The sequence below is a fragment of the Antechinus flavipes genome, chromosome 2, assembly GCF_016432865.1.
Source record: "Antechinus flavipes isolate AdamAnt ecotype Samford, QLD, Australia chromosome 2, AdamAnt_v2, whole genome shotgun sequence".
Classification (NCBI taxonomy): domain Eukaryota; kingdom Metazoa; phylum Chordata; class Mammalia; order Dasyuromorphia; family Dasyuridae; genus Antechinus; species Antechinus flavipes.
Genome location: NC_067399.1, coordinates 140,752,490 through 140,771,572, shown reverse-complemented (window position 1 = coordinate 140,771,572; position 19,083 = coordinate 140,752,490). Strand labels below are relative to the sequence as shown.

General features: G+C 37.3%; 1 long non-coding RNA gene across 3 annotated transcripts in view; it reads left to right on the top strand.

The window, feature by feature from the left end:
- LOC127548302 (uncharacterized) overlaps positions 1–18,069 on the top strand; it is a 92,905-nt gene extending 74,836 nt beyond the window's left edge. Inside the window, exons 5-6 of one of the 3 annotated variants that reach the window (XR_007950350.1) lie at positions 1,038–1,099; positions 17,649–18,069. This is a non-coding gene — a long non-coding RNA (uncharacterized LOC127548302). Of the gene's footprint in view, positions 1–1,037; positions 1,676–17,648 lie in introns of those variants that run through there. The other 2 variants (XR_007950349.1, XR_007950348.1) reach the window with 2 other exon arrangements.
- Positions 18,070–19,083: the final 1,014 nt, after the last annotated feature.

The following is a 19,083-nucleotide window of genomic DNA, read 5'->3' as shown; positions in this document are numbered from 1 at the left end:
CTAAGACAATCAATCAATTCTAAATCTTTCTAATTTTACCACCATCTACTCCACATCCTATAGAATCATAGAATCACAACTTCTAGTGTTGGAAGTAATCTCAGAGGTCATTTAGTCCCACTGATACCTGAATAAGGATCCCCTTAATAAAGGGTGCAGATGTTTATCCAGTTTTCACTTGGAGACTTCCAGGATAGGAGAAGCTACACTACCTTTCAAAATATTTCATTTCACCTTTGGACAGCTCTAATTGTTAGAAAGTTTTTCCTTAGATTGATCTTAAAGGTTTTCCTCTTTAACTTCTGTCCCCCCTGCTCTGCTCACCCCCACCTCCCACCCCAGTCCTGCCCTCCTGGGGTTAAGAAGAATCAATCTCACCTCTATTCCACAGAGCAGCCCTGTAAATACTTGAAGGTAGCTATTATTTCCTCCTTTACACTTCCATGAATCTTTTCTTTTCTGGTTAAACATCCCCATATCATTCAATTGGTTGTCAAGCAGCATAATCTCTAGGTACTCCATTGGACATTTTTTTAGCATTGCAATGTCCTTCCTAAAATGTGACACATTCTCCATTTTTCACACTATTATGTTGTTAAGAGACTTGGCTGGATAATTCTTCCTTGAGGATTTAACACTTCAAACACCTACAATTTCACTCCTTCATTTAAGAAATTAATTCCCAAGCCATCTAAAAGTTAGTAAATGGTCTTTGAGAGCTGCTAATGCCCAAACAACTCATTAGCTTGTGTGTAACTTAATAATGAAATTCTCCAAATTAAGTTGAACTAGTGTTTGAAACTCGGGCCTGGAGTCAAGAAGACCTTAATTGTAACCTGGTCTCAAAATCTCAAACTGCATGACCCTAAACAAGTCACTTAACAGGAGTCTGCCTCAGTTTCCTCAGGTGTAAAATGAAGAGAATAGCAGCTGCCTTGCAGAGTTGTTGTGAAGATCAAATGAAATAATATTTATAAAATACCTGTAACGTATTAGCTACTTCACAAACACTTGTTCTCTTCTCCCCTTTCTCCTAGGAAAACAAGTTATTACCAGGCCACTCTGGGAAGGCCTTCTGCTCCATGAGATCTTCCAGAAGGTACATCTGACTTTGCAGAACTCAGGATCACTTTCACACCACAAGGAGATTCTGAGGTTTTAGAAATGCAATTGTGATATTATTGTAAGAGACTTTATCAGCTGTCCTAATGAAATTCAAGTATTTCCCTAATATGCTCATTTAGTAACCATGATTAAAAAAGAGAAAAAGAAGAAAAAAAAAGAATTTCCATGGTGTGCTAAAGCTCTTTTATTACTTTTCCTTTTTTCCTTCTCATCAGAATCATTTTTGTTTGCCTTGTCATAATTTTATTTTTCTATCCTTCTGGAGTACACCTGTATCCTATTGCTTTTTGTCTTTCTTGTACACACCTCCCTTCCTCCCAATCCCTTTCCCTTTCTTCTACTAGATTCCTTTTTTTCTCTGGATTCCTTGAAATTTTTTGCCCTGAATTCTTAGATATACATCAGCCTCTACTATTGTAACTATCCCTTTCTTTTTCAATTACAAAGTTTAAAAAGGCTGACCATTGTCTTCTCAGATTTCTGTCATTTCCATTTTACCAAACAATTTCTCCTTATTAATTAGAATTGGGTCCAGATTTTCTGTTCTCCTCATTGCTTCTGCTACTTCTAAAAGAAGAAATTATTGTCGAGTCAAAGAAGAAAAAATGTATTAGTTATCTAGATTTTAATACAGAGAGTTGAAGTATACCACCACAACTGTATCTTGCCTCTGGGCAAGCCTTTTGATTTGCAACAGGTTATCATCAATGTTCTTCTTCTGGATAGACAGGTTATATTATAATCCCGTCATAACATGGCTTCTGTATCTTTCTGCTTTGATTCTTACACAAAAGGTCCCCACCAAGTTTTGTTTCTCTTGTCCTAGGATTTCCGTCCCTTTTATTTAACCTAGTATTTTTGGATAAGATAATCCTATTCCATTCTTATATCTTAATTCACAATTTCAGTATTGTCTATGAGGTAAAATTTACCACCTTGTATTGAGACTGAAATCTGTCTTTGTTTGTTACCCAGATTTTCTCTCTACAGATATGTGTTACTTAGGACCATGAGTATTCTAGGGAGTTGAATAGCCTGGTAGACAGACCAAATACTACATTCTATCTTAGGTGTTTATCAGTTGTATGATCCTGTGCAAATAATTTAACCCCTTAATCTCAATTTCCTCATCGATAAAAATAATAGCATCAATATCACAGAATTATAAGGAGAAGGAAACAAGAAAACATATTGACATTTTGAAAACCTTAATTTGTTGTTGTCCCTTTTCTCAGGATTGGGTCTACTTCAAACTAATTTTTGTTAGGTGAATTCAGAAAGTTGGGAAAGGGAACCCTTTTATCTGGTCAGCCAAAAATTAAAAGGTAGTTTCTGTAATATGGGAACTTTATTTTATCTAGTGGAACTGGCCATGTAATTAACTTTTCTTTGTGGTACCTCCCAGAGTCCCTGGGCTCTCTTTCTACTCACATATTTCTATTTCAAGGACATTCCAGATCCAGAACCTATGGCATTAAGGCATTTGTTCTCTCACTTCTCAGAGAGACCAGAAAGTTAGAACCAATACCTGATTCTCAAATAGTAAGAATTCATTACCTTGTGACCTCTTTCAATCACTCTGACATTTTTCAAGTCCAAGATGATCTGAAGTCAGAGACAGCACTGAGGGAAAGTCTTCTTTGAATTACAAAGCTGCTTCTCTATCTTATAGCAACCCTTATAGACAGTGAGCAGCATCTGAGTTTTTCCCCCAAACTCCTTCCCTCTACTACTTTTACCTCATGTGACTGAATTCTAGAACCAATTCCTACTCTGTTCTCAGGAACATCTGAGATCAGCTTAACTTCAAAGGAGCTAATATGGACTTTCAAAGAGTTCTTATTGAAGAAACCAAAGAGAAGTACCTCAGGAGAAAAAATGGGAAAAAAGTAGAGTTAGCAAACAAGAATATGTAGAGAGAAGAACAAGAGGAAGGATCAGAGGGAAAAAAACAATCAAGAAAGATTAAAGAGGAAAAAGAGGAGTGGGAAGATGAAAAGTGAAGACAATACTGAAGAGAATGAAAAATCAGAGTGGTGGGTGAAGGAGAAATTGCCTGACATCTTTGGAGGGCAGGACAGATCAATTTCCTCTGGAAGGAACCTGAGGTATCATTCAGTCAACTCTTCATTTTATAGATAAGAATATGGTGGTAAGTAACTGAGCTGATATTGGAGCTCCGATCAAAAACCTCTATTGTTTCTACCCCACTATAATTCCAGGATCCCTTTCATGACTCTAGGACCTGTCCACATGAAGTGAAAAGCAGAGACTTCTATTCTATAAGCAATAGGTGCCTTTTTACCTTGATTGTGCTGCCCTTCCAGGTTGTCATTTTTCTCTCTCATCTTTCTATACTGCCCCATAGGAGCATAAAGGATGCTTGACCTCACCCTGCAGCAAACTAAAGAGCAAAGACATTCAGTCTGCTGGTCTTAAATATTATACACTACTAACCCTACCATGATCATTTTGTTCTCCTCCTTAGAAGTTCTGACAAGTTAAAGATTTTCAAAGACAAAGGCTGCTTAGAGGCAGTGAGTGTGTGAGGCTAAAGGAATGGAGAGTAGCCAGCTCCTGCATAGTCCTGCTGTCTCTCACTTCTGTTTGAAGGAATATCCAAGGCAGGTAGATTTTCTGTATCATAAGGGCAAAAGGGATCAAATATCTCTTTTCCTAATGTAATGCTGGAGTGTATTGTTGCTAAATTTAATATCATGGTGTCATCCCCAGGCCTTTCCATGAACATCCCATGGAATCTCCCCACAGGAATCAAAACCCCACAGGGTTTTGAGACTTTACATAGCATCTTGTAAAGAAAGAGGTGTGAGGGGAGGAGCAGAAGAAAGAAAATATCTCTGTCTGTCTGTCTATCTATCCAAAGCCAAAATCAAGAGAGGTATAAAGACCCTTGTCATGGGCTTCATTCACAATTTAAAATAACAATTGATTACTATACATCTGTTATCTAGTTTGAACTCATCTTTCTTTTTAAACTTTCTTATTTATCACGTCCCTGACAAGTATGATCATTTCAGTGTAGAAAGAACATAAAAGAGGATTGATTATAAAAATGTAGGTTTCTATGATACAGTTTTTAAAAATGTATACGAAACTTAACATTATAGTAACATGATGTCCTTACTTGACTGGTCCCCTTTGTGAATGTCCACTCTTGTCTGTTTGTTTTATTGTTTCAAAGACTTCTTCTTCTTCTTCTTCTTCTTCTTCTTCTTCTTCTTCTTCTTCTTCTTCTTCTTCTTCTTCTTCTTCTTCTTCTTCTTCTTCTTCTTCTTCTTCTTTCTTCTTCTTCTTCTTCTTCTTCTTCTTCTTTTCTTCTTCTTCTTCTTCTTCTTCTTGTTCGTCTTTTCTTCTTGTTCTTGTTCTTTTCTTGTTGTTGTTGTTGTTGTTGTTGTTGTTGTTGTTGTTGTTGTTGTTCTTCTTCTTCTTCTTCTTCTTCTTCTTCTTCTTCCTCCTCCTCCTCCTCTTTTTCCTTCTCCTCCTCCTGCTTCTCTCACTATTCACCACTCTCCCACCAAATTCTATTTTAGCAATATTTATTTAGACAGGTATGATCATTGAGCTTAAAGAATCACCCAGACACTTTCCTATACACTCCTCCCCCCACCATGTTAGAAATAACAAATAAGGATGAGAGAAGCATAGTCATTTGCCCAAAGTCATCCTGCCAATTAAAGGCAGAGCCAGGAGTAACACTTGGGTCATTAACAGGCATCTACTATTCAGGGATACTTAGCTAAACACTAGAGAAGACGCAAAGTCAAGCTATGTCATGGTCCCTTCTCTCATGGAACTCACAGTCTATTACAAAGACTGGACAAACATATGCATTATTCTCTCAGTCTGGTGTTCTTTTAACATTCATAATTTACCTCCCTCACCTTTCTATTCCCAAATATCATCCAAGATTCAAACTGCCAGAAATTTTACCAATTAGAGATTCATTTGAATTAAGAATCCTCTTTAAAAATAAAAATGCCCCTAGGAAGGTTAAACAACCAGCTATTACTACTTTAGTGTAGATTTCTTTAATCAGCTGGATTTCCTCTCTACACTTCTCTGAGATTTGCTATATGAAGGGAGCAAGACTTTGGGAAGGTCATTTTGCAAGATAGAGGAATGTGTGCTGGTAAATGTTTAACAACTGCCTTGGGGGGATAGTATATGTAAACACACTTAAGTTTAATCTGTATTATTAACATTTTATCCATCACTTATTTAAGTCTAGACAATTAAAAAAAATAAATCAAGGCCTTATGTGTAACATTTTCTGATTTTCAAGGTATAAATGCTTACACTAAAAATTTAACAACATGCACTAATAAACTAGTTCAAGCTAGTTCCAACATATCCTTGCATATAGAGTATGTAGGGTGGGCAAATTTGAGAAGAATAACCCAGTGGAGGGGGGTTTAGTAATCAGAGGAAAGGAAGAGGGTATCGGGCCACTACTGATGAAAAATGCATAGTAGGAGACGCTCAGAAAAGAAGGAGAGGTAATATCAGAGACAAGTTTTTCTCTGCATACACTCTTCTATTTTTTTCATCTGTTGAATTATGTACTTCAAATACCATCTCTTCCATGAATTAAGCTTTCCCTGATTTTTTCCTCATTCCCATTTCTGCATCCAAGGTAGTAATGATTTTCCCTTTAGAAGTTACATAGCCCTTTGCACTATTCTAATGCATATATCCTGTAATATTGTGTATCGTAATTATCTTTTGTATATTATCCCTTCAATCTCACCTCATAAGCTCCATTAGGACAGGGAGGAGTTTTATAAAACTTTTTATCTCCTCCTTAGCTTAGCATAACTTGCCAAAAATAGGCCCTAAATTAATACTTGTAAATGTTGAAATTGAGATTTAAAACACTTCATTTTTTTTTACCCTAGACATTTAATTTCTTTAAAAATCAAAATGCCTACAGAAGATGTGTTGAGGGATACTGAAGACTTGATAACACAAAAAAGCAAATTGCTAATGGTAAATTCTAGGTACCTGTGGTACTGAAAGAGCTTTTTGTAGCAGGAAAACCTTCTTGAGAGTTTTCAAATTATATTTAGAAACAGCAACCCAAAAATTAATCCTGCCTAGAAGCCATGAAATTCCCTTGGACTTGGAGGTGACCATACTCTGATTCCTTTTAATCTCCAGCCACCTTGATTCTTCTTCCCTACCTCCTGTTGCCTTCCCTGCTGTCTCTTTTGGACGGTATGACTGATATGATTCAAAGAGATCATTCAAGATGAAGAAGATACTGCTCTCCATGTATGACTAAAAGAAACAAAACCTATTGTCTTTGCCATTTCCCTCACATGCAACAATTCCATCCCACCAATTTTGCATGACTAAAGCTTACCATGATTAAAGCAAGATATAAGTGGGACGAAGGTGGATTCCTTGGGATCCCAGCACTAAACTAGCAAAATGAAAAGAAAAAAAGAACCTATATTGACTTTAGGGTTCTTTAGCAGCCATTAACATGCGGGAGAATATTTTATTTCCAGACCCTAACACTAAGCTGTCAAGTGATCTTGGGAAAGTCATTCATCCCACGACCAAGAGGAATTATGATGGTGTTTCTCTAGCACTTGGTTGATAGGGCTCTGGACCACACAGAACTGATGCCCTTGTGAATTCATCAGGACCCATGTATTATTTATGGGCCAGTAAGTCATCATTATGTATGGAGTAAGCAAACTGGAGACTGCTAAATTTAGAGTAAATTCCAAATTAGCTTAAATAATATATGCCTGGCAAATAGGACCCTTTTGTGTAGCAAAAAGCTGCCTCTAGGAAAGACTCAGCAAGAGTCTCTGGGGCTAGAGGCCATTGACAAAGAAAGCTCTTTTGTTTTCTTACCATTCTATTATAGTGCCCATTAAGTTCCAAGTAGCCTAACTGAATCCAGTCTCTCCTGGCGCAGCTTAAGAGTGAAGCCGGGAACTCCTGCTACTCAGCATATGGTTAACATGTGTGAATAGTGGGATGAAGTGTTACCAGAGGGACAGATAGAACTCCAAGAAAAATGAAGGTAAAAACAAAAGAGAGAGGAGGATGACTGGCTGGGGACAGAGTTATTATCACTGTATATTTATTGTGGCCAACAATGCAATGTTCTGCTCAGTATTGAACAGAGAAATTGGCTATAGTTCCTGCTCAATGGGCTCAAGATTGATTCAGAGATCTGTTCTCAGGAAGGGTCTTATCAGTGGGAAAAAGATAAAGTGACTGCAGAACTCTAATTATTCTTTTCATATTATTGGTGTTTGAGCCATAACTAAGGTAGGGTGATCAGAGGTTTGAGCCAGGGAACTGACATTGGGACAAAAGTGAAAGCAATGTTTGTTTTCTCCCCACAAGATTACTCCCTCACTGAAATTTTCCATCAATTTGTGCCCATGTAATGCTATTTGCTAGTTTTATAAAACTCCTCCCTGTCCTAATGGAGCTTATGAAGTGAGATTGAAGGGATAATATACAAAAGATAATTATGATACACAATATTACAGGATATATGCATTAGAATAGTGCAAAGAGCTATGTAACTTCTAAAGGGAAAATCATTACTACCTTGGATGCAGAAATGGGAATGAGGAAAAAATCAGGGAAAGCTTAATTCATCTGAAGGGCCTTCTTACTCCTTTCTAGACTTTCTTCTCAACCTCTAGAAAATCACTAGACAGAGTAGACAAGGCATGGAAGAAAAGCTTTCCATCTTGACATTATCCTTTTGGACTGTTTTCTCTTTCTGCCTCCCTTTTTTTGCCTCACCTGCAAATTTTCCTACTTATGGTCATGATTGAGCTACTCTGTCCAGCACTGGGAGCCTTTGTTTCATTATGGTTATGATCTAGAGTTGTAACAAAAATTTTGGGTTTACTACTTAAGAACTAAAGATATCTGAAGATATAATTGTCCTTTCTATCTCTCATTTTCATTCTTGGAACTCTTAATCTTACCACTCTCAAACAGGTTTATTATAGTGCAATATCTATTTTTGTGTCAGACTCTACAGAAACCATGGAGAAAATATGAGATCAAACCTGTGCTTCCAAGTAGATCATGGCTTAATTAGGGAAGAGAAAATACATTTATATGCATTTGTATTTGGGTAGACACAGGTTTGAGAATTGGCTTAGTTACTAAATAATTGTACTTGTATGACTCTGACAAATGATTTCATTTTTCTGAGCCTCAATCAATGTACCAGGTATCTTGCTAAAAGCTGAAGATTAACAAAGAGGCAAAAGACAGTCCCTACCCTCAAGGAGTCTGCCAGGATGAATAGGAAATACTAAATGGAAGGGAGACACTAGAATTTAGAGGTTGAGAAAACCTTTCTTCACTATTGATTAGAGAAATGCAAATCAACCAGATAAGCTAACAGGTCTGATAGACCTATCAGATTGGTTAACATAACAGAAAAGGAAAACACCAAATACTGGAGGGGATATAGAAAAATAGGGACACTAATGCATTGTTGTGGAATTGCCAACTGGTTCAACCATTCTGGAGTACAATTTGCAATTATGCCAAAAGGGCTATAAAATTGTGTATAGTTTTTGGTTCAGCAATATTTCTACTAGGTCTGTATCCTCAAAAAAAAAAAAAAACAAAAGAAAAAGGAAAAGGATTTATGTGTACAAAAATCTTTATAGTAGCTTTTTTGTGTAATGGCAAAGAATTGGAAATTAAAGGAATGCCTTTCAATTGGGAAATGATTGAACAAGATATGGTATATGATTTGATGGAATGCTATAAGAAATGACAAGCATAATGGTTTCAGAAAAGCCTGGGAAGATTTATATTAGCTGATACAAATGAAGTGAGCAGAACCAGGAGAACAGTGTACACAACAATAGTAGTGTTATGTAATGATCAACTGAGAATAACTTAGGTACTTTTATCAATAAAATAATTAAAGATAATTCCAAAGGACTCAATCATGAAAAAGACGAGAGAGAGAGAGAGAGAGAGAGAAAGAGAGAGAGAGTGAGACAGACAGAGAGAGAGAGAGAGAGAGAGAGAGAGAGAGAGAGAGAGAGAGAGAGAGAGAGAGAGAGAGAGAGATAGAGACAGAGAAAGACACACAGAGAGAAGTGATGAATTCTGAAAACAAATTGAAGTATATATTTTTTCATTTTATTTTTCTTACTCTTTTTTAAAACATGACTACCATAGAAATATGTTTTGCATGATTTCACATGTATAATTGACATTATATTGCTTACCCTCTCAATGGATTGAGAATGTGGCTAGCAAGAGGAGAGAATTTTGAACTAAACTAAATTTTTTTTTAAACTGAATGTCAAAATAAATATTTTTTTTTAAAAAGTAAATATTCATGTAGAAGATGGGATTTTAGTTGAGCTTTAAAAGAAGCCAAAGTAGGACAGTAAGTGGAAATAAGTAGGGAGACCATTTCAGGTGTGGGAGATGGCTAGTTGAAAATGCCTCACTTTGTTTTTTTGTGGAATAGAGGCTAAGATTTTACTAAACGCTAGAGATATGTGATGTGCTATAATAGATCTAAGGTTGGCCTTAGAGCCAAGAAGACTAGTGTTAAAATCCCGCTTTTGTGATAAGTTTAATCTTTCAAGCAGTTCCAAATCCACCTAATTATGCCATTCTTTCCCCATCTCATCATCCTGTTGTACAAAAATCTGTTTCAGTCATAGTCCTAAATTGCTCATATGACCATGAACAAGTTTCTTCCCCACTCTCAATCTCAGTTTTCTCATCTGCAAAATGGGGATATTGATATCCTTAGTACCTAGTTGAGAGAAGATTTGTAGATTTTAAAGTGCTCTATAAACCTCAGTTATGATGATGATGATCTCTCAGATTTCATCCAGCTAGCAGTCGCTTCTTTCACTTACCACAGGCAGCAGATGCTAAGTGCTAAATGAGAGATGCAGTAAGTGTTATACATGTTCAAAGCAGTAATAAATATACTAGAAGATCTGTAATCTGCTTATAGCCTGTCTTCTTGAGTGCAGTCCAAATGATTTTAGATGAATTGGGAATTTATAAAGACATAAAATATTGCTATTATTATTTACCTATATATATTGAGGCCAGTTTCATCCAGGGCTGGAGATAAAGATCACTTAGAGAGATTCAGTTTGAAGTTCTCCAGCCTTTTTCGAGGCCAGTTTTCCTTTTCGTGGGCCTTTAAAACAATTCTGAATCCCGTTCCTGGTTCCATATTGATTCCATTCCCAATTCAAGCAGAGCTGCCATAATTGCACAGGGACCAAAGTTTGTGTGCGGTAGAGAATAACATTTCCAGGACAGTTCTTCCCATTAACTAGCCAATAGACTCTGGTCTCCGGCTCCCATGGAACTCTCTCTCCCTAAATTACCTATTTCTCTATTTTCTAATTCTTTGCCTGTGCCCAGAAGCTTTCTTTTATCAATTGTTCATCTGGAGCCAGCCTCCCTGGCTGCCTGATTTCCCCATTACCACTTAAGTTTTAACAGTTAAGTCTAGTTATTAACAGAAGTCATTTAGCCCAAATACCCAAAGGCAACCTCTAGCCTACCTCAGAGCTGGTATTTGGAGTATAGCTACATTATCTCACCCTTTCATCTTCTCTGGTTTTCCATTACAGAAAGGTATTTACATATTATAGGTTTACAATGTTTCCTTAATAGCAGTAATAATGATAATAATAATAACAATAACAATAATAATGATTCACATTTATATTAAAACTACATCAAGGCAAAAATAACTTTCTTACAAACACAGTCCTTTTTATTCCTTCCCAGTTTCCTTTTTTTCTTTCCTTCGCAATCCTTTAGCCTTTCTAGCCTCTTTTGGCTTGTCATTTTTGCCCATCCTTACTTTCAGTTATGGGTGAACTGTCCTAACCTGTACATCTTCCCTTCATCAGGATAAACATTCCTAGTTTCTTCCACAGGACCTTGAATAACATGATTTCTGGTTTAATCACCATCCTGGTCACTGTCCTTTGGACATGTCTGTGTTTATTGGTGTCCTTAAAAATGTCCTATCTTCAGGTGAACACTATTTCCGATTGTAGTTTGGCTAGAGTAGAATAGATAGGTCAGAAAATGGATAAAGTATTTGCTAAGCCTTGCTACATTCCAGGCACTGTGCTAAATACTGGAGCTACATATAAAAGCAAGCATGAAGAAACTTATATTTTAACTGGAAAGAACACATAAACGTGATTTGAGATGGTAGCCTAGCTAGAGTCATCCAGGAAATGCAAGTGAAAAGCAAGCTGACCAAGATAAGGGCAAACTTGGCCTATCAAAACCCAGGATGGCAATAATAATAATAATAATAATGATAGTTAACTTCTATATAGCATCTACTATGTGTCTGAAATGATTTACATATCTAATTTGATCTTTACAACAACACCGAGAGGTAGTTGCTATTATTATCCCCATTTTCAGGTAAGGAAACTGAGGTAAACAGAGGTTTAGTAGTTTGCTCAGGATCACATAGCTAATAAGTGGCTGGGGCCAGATTTGAACATAGGTGTTTCTAACTCCGGGCACCAGAGCTCTTATCTACTGAGCCACTTCGAAGTTGTGGCATTTAAAAAGGTTCCAGAGACATAATTTCTGGGTAATTTAATCATTTTATTAATAAATATCAGCATTTTAACAGAAGGATTATCATTTGGCCATCTTTCTGAGACCAAAGAGAGTCCTGGTGATTCAAGACTTATATGGTCTTTTGGAAGAAGAATGTTCAAAAGGATGGTAATCGACTCTGATTGTTTAACAGTTAAAGAGAGAATAAATATTGCAATGAAGACTGGACCTGAATTTTGGTTTTGTCATCCACTTCTAAATTCCCCCAACCTTGGGCAATCTATTCAAAGAGTTTATACCTCAACCGAGTCTGAGCAGAACATAATGGTTGCCCCACCAGGATAAGATCTAGATAGAGGAGAAGATTAGCTCTGTCTTCAAAGACTGAGTTCTTAAAATGAGGATGAAGAAAAGGAGGAAATCTGAATCTCCCCAAATCATTGGTTATTAATAATAATTTCTCTCAAAGTGAAACTACTGGCCCAAGGAAAATTGAATATATGCTTGGAGATATCCTAGAAATGCAATAGAGTCCCAAAACTAGCAACTAAGGCCAAAGCTGGCCTATCAAAGCATAGGGTATTTCTAGGGGTGGAAGTCATTCTCAGCTGGAATTTAAACCTGTAGCCTGTGACCCCAAGTTAGTGTTCTTTCCATTGTACCAAATAACATCAAGTGATTGAAACCCCATCACTGATGAAATCATAATCAGGGGTCCTCAAACTTTTTAAATAGGGGGCCAGTTCACTGTCCCTCAGACTGTTGGAGGGCCAGACTATAGTAAAAACAGAAACTTTGTTTTGTGAGCATTTAAATAAAGAAACTTCATAGCCCTGGGTGAGGGGGATAAACGTCCTCAGCTGCCGCATCTGGCCCATGGCCGTAGTTTGAGGACCTCTAGATGCTTGAATTAAATGCTATTTTATTAGATTTGACCCATCTTTTCAGCCTGTCATGAATTTTCTGGATATATTTTGTCATTCAGTACTGCCTATCCCTCCTAGTTTTATATCATCTAAATCTGAAGCTCAAACTGCTTTAGACTTGAGAATTTTTACAAGTACTAACAGGTTTCATCATTGTCTATCTGTATCTACAGACCACATGCTAAATCCATCTTTGCCTGGGGTATGAAACAAAACTAGTTTAGAGATCCATCCATTAATAGAGGCTTTTAGTCAACAGAGTCCAAGCTGTTTAAAAATTGTTCTAGAGCAGCTCTACTACCCTCTTCTTTGTCCCCCCCCTCCCCTCCAAAATTTGTGTTCTCTTCCTGGTTTTATTTTGATTCTACTTCCAATTTGAATTTCACTGAACCTCCTAGTCATTGAGGAAGAAATAGTTTGTATATTGCTTTCATCCAAGTCACTGATTTTTTGGAAGAAATGTTGATCAAAATAAGGCTCTACTCAGGGCCCTGAGCTTCCATCCCTTCAGATTGACATTAATCTGTTTATAGCTATTCTTTAAGTCCAATCATGTAATTAATTCTAAATCCATCATTCTGTTACCCAACCCTTATCTCCAGCTCTTACAAGTATGTGATGTGAGACTTTGTTGCATATCTTGTTGAACCCTCAATATGTACCATGTCTATAACACCCTCTGCTCTATCAGGTCAGGAATTGCCAACCAGGGAGAAAGTTAGTACAGCATGTGCTGTTCTTTTTCAAGCCAAGCTGGCTCTTAATGATCACCACTTACCTTTCTAAGTACTCACAAACCATTTCTTTAATAATACATTCTAAAGTTTTGCCAGGAGGACTCTCAATCAAGCTTATTAGCCTGTGTTTGGGAAAATTGACCGTCTATCTTTTGTTTCTTAATCTTTGCCTCTAATCCTTATTCCACTCCTACCTCACAGGGTTGTTGTGAAGATCAAATGGGATTAATGTTTTAAAAGTGCTTAGCACAATGTCAGGCACATACTGGGCACTTAAATGTGTATTACCTTTCCTTCCTTTCCCCATCTAAATTTGCTTATCTCTGATCGTGCAGCATATATCTGATTTTCTACAGTTTTTTCAAAGAATACTGACAACAGCTTGGCAATGGTACTTGTAAGTTCGTTCATTATCATGAACATAGTTTTTCTGTGCAAGCCAGTCAGTCAATTAGCATTTATTAAGTTCTTACAATGTGCCAGGAACTGGAATAAGTCCCAGTAAAACAAAGAAAGGCAGAAATTACCTGACATTAAGAAGTGTACACTCTAAAAGGGGAGACAACATATAAATAACTATATCCACAGAAGATATATACATTAGTAGATGGAAGATAATCAGAGCTAAGGTACTGAGTTGTGGTGAGGGATGGGGGTGGGAGACTTCTCTTGCAGAAGGTGAGATTGAAATGGAGTCTTGGACAAGAAGCCGGAGAATCAAAGAAGTGGAGGCAAGAAGGGAGAACATTCTAAAAGTGGGGGACAGCCAATTCAAAGGAGAGAAGCTGACAGATAAAACATGTTCTGTATAAAGAAGATTGAAGTAAGCCAATGTAGGTGGATTTTAGGATATGAATGAGGAGTTAAATGTAAGAAGACTAGGAAGGTAAGAGAGAGCAAGGTTAGAGTTTTAAATACTTAATGGAAGGCTTTTTTATTTGATTCTCAAGTTAACTGAGAGCCACTGAAGTCTTTTGAGTAGGGGTGGGGTGACATGGTCAAACCTGTAATTTAGTAAAAATTACTTCAGCAGTTACATCAAGGATAGATTGGAGTGGGGAGAGATGAGACAGGAAGACTAATTAGAAGATAACTGCATTAATGCAGGTGAGATACTGACATAAAATATTGGTTGTATGAGTGGAGAGAAGAGAATTTGTACAAATAATGTTATGAATGTAAAAATGAAAAGATTTAGCAAATGACTGGATCTATGCTGTAAGAGTGAGGAATTGCGGATGAAGCCAGCCAATATTAGGGTAGATGGCTTAATAGTAATGGGAGAGTTGAAAAAAGAGGAGGTTTGGGAAGGAAAGTTAATGAATTCTTTTTTTGGACATGTTGAGTTTGAAATGCTTACAGGTCATTCACTTTGAGATGTCAGCTCAGGATTGAATCTATTAAGTGGATTGTGAATCTAGGGATCATCAGTATAGAGATGATACCTGATTCGATGGAAGTTGAGATCACCATGTGAGGTAACATAGAGGAAGAAGAAAAAACGGTCCACAACAGAGCTCTAAGAGACATTTTGCTCCTCCGTCAAAATTTAGTAGACATGACATAGATCAAAATGGAAATAAAGGAAACTGAAGAGTGATTAGATAGATAGAAGAGGACCAGGAGACAATACTGTTTTAAAAACCTACAGAAGAAAGAATATGCAGGAGATGAGGACGGTCCAGTGGCAAAGGCTCAAAGTGTCAAAGAGGCCTTTCTCAAGAAAGATTTGAGGAGTGATATAAAATTATAGTGGGGATCAAGTGAAAAGAGAGGGAGAAGAATATTTGTAAGCAGAAAGGAAGGGATACCACAGATAAGGAAAGATTAAAGATTAAAAAGTGTGTGACAAGCTTTTGAGAAAGATGAGAAGGAATGAGATTAAAGATGGATTTGGAGGGGTTTGCTTGACAAAAGAGAAGAGCTACCACTTTATCAAAATCTCATTCAGGACAACTGCTTTCTTCTGATTTTTCCATTTAGTTTGGGCTGCATTTCCCTGTTCAATTTTTTAAATTACCTAGTATAAAGACTGTTCTCCCTGAAAAAGGAAATAGAAACCACCTAAGACTTGTGCATTTCTGCCTTCAACTCACTTTTGTCTCCAACTTGTCCATATAAAACCTTTTTATCTGACCCTTACAATTCACCATTACTCATCTTACTTTATCCATCACTCTGCACCCCAATATCTCTACCTCAAAGTTTTCCATTTATTGACTTCCCCTTTGTTTACTGCCTCTCCCTGCTGGATTCATTTGGGCAGGAATACCAGCTCATTTGTTTTATTTCCCCTTCATCATGAACCTTTCAAGCTGTTGTTATCTCATTTGTATTTTTATTTATGTTATTTTAATTATTCTGACTTCCCTCTTTCCCCTATTCCTTCCTTCCCTGGCTATAAAAATTAGTCTCTTCATTTGCTTTGTTCCTCCACTCCCTCCATTTTCTTACCATACTATTTACAGTTTCCACAGTGTTCCTGACACCATCTCATACTTAGATGGTCTTTATAAAAAATATTGCTTTTGAGGCCTACTGAAATTCCCTGTCCCAGAATGAAAAGTATCCAAGAAGTAATTAGCTCCATTTTTTATCTGACAGAATTCTAAATCAGAAAAATTCATCAATCATCATGTTCCATTTATTAGGTTATTGCTTGTGTATCAGCATATGTTTTTAGCAAAGTCGATGTCTTCTGTTTCTTCCATTTTATTTTAATTCAACAAATATTTAATAAGTATTTGTAAGATTCTATAGTAGTCACTTCAGTCACAAAGCAAAAACAAACAAACAAACAAATAAGTAATCAATCACAAATCTAGGCTGGGAAGAAACCTGGAAGGTCACCATGTCCAGCTGATTTAACCAGGGTAAAATAGCAAATAAGTGTTTGTGACAAGATTTGATTCTATATGTCCCTGGATCCAAGGCTGCCATGCCATTCCATTACAATAGACTGTCAGACTCTAATTAAAGAGTCCCTGGCTTCAAAAAGGTTACATTGTACTGAGGGATGGGAGTTGTATACAATATAAACACAGAGAAGTAATAAAATATTATAAAGAGACATCAGAAAACCTTTAAGTAGGAAACTTGAATTGAGGCATGAAGAAAAACAGGGATTCTAAGAGGTAGGCGCAAGGGGAGATTGTGCATTCCAGGAACAGGGAAGAGGTCCAAATAAAGGCACATAAACAGAAGGTGGCACCTGGACTTCCAAGAATAGTTAGCAGCTTAATTTAGCTGGAATGCAGTGTTTATAAAGAGAAATAATATGAAATAAATCTGGACAAGTAGGTGGGAGTCATAATGGAGAAGATGACTTCCTTAGCAAATGCCAGAATGAACAGTTTTAAAAAATCTTATCCTAGAAGCAATAGGAGTCACTGAAAAGTGACAAAAGTTAGACTTGGAGCTCAGAAAAATTAATTTTGCAGCAGTGTAGATGATTAGAAAGAGATAGAGTTACGGAAGTTATGGAAGGCTATTTCAGTGGTCCAGGTAAAAGGTAATGCAGACTCAAAATAGTGGCTATGCAAATGGAAAGAAAGGGGAAGTTGCAAAGGATGCTGTGAATGTGGAAATGATAAGAACTGATGACTGGTTGGATATGGGGAAGATCAAGAAAGAAGAAAGGGCTGAAGATTCAGACTCAGGGTTTCTGACTTGTGTGATCAAAAAGATGATAATGTCCTCTATAGAAACTGGGCTGCTTATAGGAGTGGTGTGTGTGTGTGTGTGTGTGTGTGTGTGTGTGTGTGTGTGTAAGAGAAAGACAGACAGACAGACAGACAGAGACAGAGATAGAGAGAAAGGGAGATAGAGAATGAGAGAGAGACACAGAGGGAAAGAGACAGAGAGACAAAGAAAAAGAGAGACACACACATACACAGAAAGAGAGAGGGAGGGAAGGAAGAGGAGAGGGAGTATCTTAGGGAGTCAAATAATATGAGATCTGAAAGAAGACCATTGGATTTGTTGTTGTTTGTTCCTTGTTTTTGAAGAGGAACATGACATCAAGGAGGTGATACCGTGACATACAACAGAAATGAATTTAAATGAGGGAGGATGAGGCAAGGTCACCAGCTTCACTTTCTCACCCGGAGCTATCCAGGTTCAGTGGTCAGATATAGATCAGTTTGATTGAAGATTGATTTAGCAATTAAGAGCTCACTGAGATGATAAGAGATCATTTGCCACTAGTTATGCTGCTTGGTTTCAGCTTCACTATCTTCATTCCCCACTCCTTTCCCAGGAGAAGCTCATCATCAGGAAACTCATCATCATGGAGATTGCTTTGGCTTTGGTACCCATATCTCACCAAGACCCTCAGTGATGTCTGCCCCTCTGATCAAAGGGCTGGAGAGAAAAAGCTAAAAATTCCTTCTAAAGCCTCTGTTTAAAAAGGAAATGCAGCCAGATCTTCATTTCCCACCAGCTGCACTACTTTGGTTTAGACTCCACCATCCTCATGTCCTCAAGCTAGGTACTCTTATACCATCTAGCTTCTTCCTTGCCTTCCCCCTTTTCAGTATCCTTTCATGTGTTGTAATCCCTATTAGATTGTACATTCTCCAAGGGCGAGACTCTCTTTTCTTATTTGTATCTTTAATGCTTAGCACAATGCTTAGGATGGTAAATCACATGCCTTTAATAAAGTGTATTGTATTGTATAATATGTACTGTATTGTACTGTTCCCTTTGGAGAGAGCAGCCTCAGTAGAACGGTCAGAAGCTAAGCTACAAGAGACCAAGAAGTAGTGGGCAGTAAGGAGAGGGAGACCATGAGTATAGGAAGTTTTTAGGAGTTTAGGAGTTATGAGGGAAAAAAGATATGGGCCAAAAGGTTAAAGGAATGATGGCACACAGTAAATACACCCCCCATATACACATATGTATGTCTATGCATATGCATAGATGCATTGTACATATACACCTATGTATATATACATATACACACATACATATATATGCCTATGTCCGTGTGTGTGTGTGTGTGTGTGTGTGTGTGTGTGTGTGTGTGTATGTGATGAATGACACTAGGAAGGTTCCAGCAAACAAAGAAATATTGAGGATGATAGAGAAGGGATGCCTAAAGACAAGTTTTGAGGCCATAAAAGATAAAATTAAAGGTGCAAGTAGAAAGATTGGCATTGGCAAAGGGAATGACTATAATCTTCCTCAGAGATTGGAGTAAAGTAAGAAAGAACAGAGCAATCTTGACCCAAATTCAATAAGATTAAATTTCACAGGGATAAATAAAAACCCAACTTGATAAAATATATGAGGAAGGGGAGGTGTAACAAGAAAGCAGTTCATCTAAAGGTTATCAAACTGTGCATACCCTTTGATCCAGCAGTGTTTTTACTGGGCTTATATCCCAAATAAATCCAAAATCTTAAAGGAGGGAAAGGGACCCACATGTGCAAAAATGTTTGTGGCAGCCCTCTTTGTAGTGGCAAGAAACTGGAAACGGAGTGGATGCCCATCAGTTGGAGAATGGCTGAGTAAGTTATGCTATATGAATATTATAGAATATTATTGCTCTATAAGAAATGATCAGCAGGATGGTTTCAGAGAGGCCTGGAGAGACTTACATGAACTGATGCTAAATGAAATGTGCAGAAGCAGGAGATCATTGTATACAGCAACAGCAAGATTATATGATGATCAATTCTGATGGATGTGGT